The sequence below is a fragment of the Dasypus novemcinctus genome, chromosome 2 (genome assembly GCF_030445035.2).
Source record: "Dasypus novemcinctus isolate mDasNov1 chromosome 2, mDasNov1.1.hap2, whole genome shotgun sequence".
Classification (NCBI taxonomy): domain Eukaryota; kingdom Metazoa; phylum Chordata; class Mammalia; order Cingulata; family Dasypodidae; genus Dasypus; species Dasypus novemcinctus.
In genome coordinates this window covers 37756934-37760044 of record NC_080674.1, presented here as the reverse complement: position 1 = coordinate 37760044, position 3111 = coordinate 37756934, and positions in this window count along the sequence as shown.

Sequence of the window (3111 nt, the reverse complement as noted above, 5' to 3'; positions counted from 1 at the left end):
CCCCCTGTGACTCGAGAAGCTGAGCCTATGCCCAACTCCAGAGGTGGTGTCCAGTTATCCTAAGCCAGTTTAGTAGTATGTTCCCTCGTGCTGGGGACTGGTTCAGGAAGTCACCCCACATGGGACATTCCCATGGTTACTGGTGTCAATCCAATGTGGCTCACACTGGTCCAGTCAGACTGAACAGGAAGGTTTTAATTCTGTGGTGGAAAAGGCTTTCTTTTTCTCTCTCTCAGTGAGTGAGATAAAGACCATATTTTGTACCACGGAATGCTGGCAGTCAGGTTATGACCAAAATCAAGACAAGGAGGAGAGGACAGACAAAATATCAGAGAAATGGAACCATAACAAATATTTGATAAAATTAGTAAAATGCATTTCATCTCTATAGGTACTACAAAACTCCTGTTAATTGTAGTAAAGAATGTATTCATTTTCTATAGCTGCATAATAAATTGCCACAAACTTAGGAGCTTAGAACAATGACCATTCATTAGCTCACAGTTCTGGAGTAAGAAATCCATCTTGGATCAGTTACAAGGCCAAAATAAAAGTGTCAGCTGGGCTGAGCTCTTATCTTGAGGCTATAGAAAATAACCCCCTTCCAAGTTCAATCATGTTGTTGGTGAAATTCTGTTCCTTGCGACGGTTAGGACTGGGGTCCTTGTTTCCTTGCTGGCTACCAGCAAAGGGCCCCTCTTAGCTCCTTAAGGCCAACCACATTCCTTGACATGCGGTCCCCCACCGTCCATCTCCAAAGCTAGCAATGGAGCATCATATCCTTCTGGTATACCAGAATCTCTCTGGCTTTCTCTTCTGCCACCTCCTAGGGAAAACTCAACTTTCAAAGGGATTTGTGATTAAAGCAGGCTTTCTGGAATTATCTGTTGTGGCCTTTCAACCACTGCATTATGACACAATTGCATGATGGTTTTTTACCTAACACTACATGTTGAATTCTATTTTAATATATAGAGCAGCATCATTCTTTTTAATGACTGTATATTATCCCATTTTGTAGTTGTATCACAGATATTAGTTATTAATGGTTATTTAGGTTATTTTGAATGGTTTTCTTTTACCAAAAAAATGCTGCAATAAAAATTCTTATACCAAGTGTGATACTATCTAAAAGATAAATTTCTATCATGAGAATTTAGAGGTCAAAGCTTATTTGTAATTTTTTAGATTGTCTATTTCCCATACCATCTCAAAACAAAGAATGTTTCAAACTTTTGCAGTCTGAAAAGAGGAAAATGGCATTTTGTTGCCAGTTTAATTTGCCTTTCTCTTATTTGAATGAGAATGAGCACCCTTTTCATTAGATAGGTATTATATATTTCATTTTCATGTCATTTGCCCATTTTTCTATAGGCTTGTTGATCTTTTATTTACTGCTTTTCAGAGACCTTTTATATAGTAAGGAATATACAATCCTGTAAATATTTTTTCTAATTGTACATGTCTTTTAACTTTATTTATGGAACATTTTCAATGCAATATATATATTCATTTTGTACGCTTAAATTTATCAGTCCATTCCTTTATTGCCTCAGTGCTTCATGTATATTTAGAAAGCCTTCCCTACTTTAATATTGTTTTTAAAATCTCCTATGCTTGCACTGCCACATCTAGGTCTCCAATTTTTCACACATAAGTGTTTGATCCATATGTAATTTATTTTGGTTGAAGATGTGTGGTGGACCCAGCTTAAATTTTTCCATATAGCTTCCCATTTGTCCTGACACCTTTCATGAAAACACCATTATTTCCTCAATGATAAGTGTATTAGCCAGCCAAAGGGGTGCTGATGCAAAACAGCAGGAATTGGTTGGCTTTTATAAAGGGTATTTATTTGGGGTAGAAGCTTATAGTCACAAGGTCTTAAAGAGTCCAACTCAGGGTACCATAGGAGGTACATTCTCACCCAGAGTCTGATGTCACATGTTGACTCAAGATGGTATGCGATGTCTGCAAGAGCTCAGGCTCCTTTGGCTGCTGACATCTGCAAGGGAAGGTTTCCTCTTCCTCTTAAGGCTCCATGGTCCCAGCTTCTTCCAATATCAGCTGTAGTCTGGGAAAAGTCTCATTTCTCCCCCAGGGCTCATTCCTCTCTGGGCTTAGCTGCAGCTATAGGCTCTTAGGCTCATCTCTCTTCCCAGGGCCTCTGATGTGTCTAGGGAGCCATCTCTATTCCTCTTTGTTCTCCTATGAGTTTACTTCATGGGGCTCCAACTCAAAATTTCCTTTTGTCCTTCTCCAGGTCTTTGCTTCCCCAGGCTTTGTGGTGAGGTTTCTCTGTGGGTCCCCACCTACCAAGGGTTGGGGACACAACGTCATACTGATGTGGCCCAATCAAAGCCTTAATCATTATTTAATCAATTAAAAGTGAAACATCTGAATCCAATATAATCTAATATGCCCAGAGGAAAAGAGCAGTTCACAAACTTAATCCAATGTCTATTTTTGGAATTCAAAAATAATGCCAAACTGCTACGATAGGCAATGCCACATTTATTATAAATTACACTCCTGTGTGTATTTGGGACATTTCCTGGACTTTCCATTCTATAAATTTGAATTGTCTGTTCATGTACTATAATGCTTTTTCAGAATTTTCCTGGCAATTCTTAGTCCTTCAGTCATACATACTTCAGAATTAGCTTGCATTAAAAATATATATTTTTAAAAATTGAAATTGTATTGAATTGACAGATGTTTTCAATTCCTCTACTTTTCTATGATGGCAAAGGACTCCAGGAACTCTCCCACTGCCAGCCTTGCACTCTCTGTTCCCACTGGTCCAAACATGGGATTGTGGGAGTTGCCCTTTGGGTTGTGTCACTTACTTTGGAGAACCACACTCCACTGCCGCCACCTCAGAATACCAGCATCCAAAGTTCTTTTCTGGCATCTTCCGTGACCCTCATTTGGCCTCCACTAAATTGGGCAGTCCTCCCTCACAGATTATGCTTCAGAGTTACTCTTTCCTGTCTAAAGGGGCTGGTTTCAGAATAATCAAAGCATTCCTGATTGGACCAGCATGGACACCTGACCTACATTGAGCCAATCAGATACTCTCTTACAAGGGTATGGGCTAAGAGGCAGAGC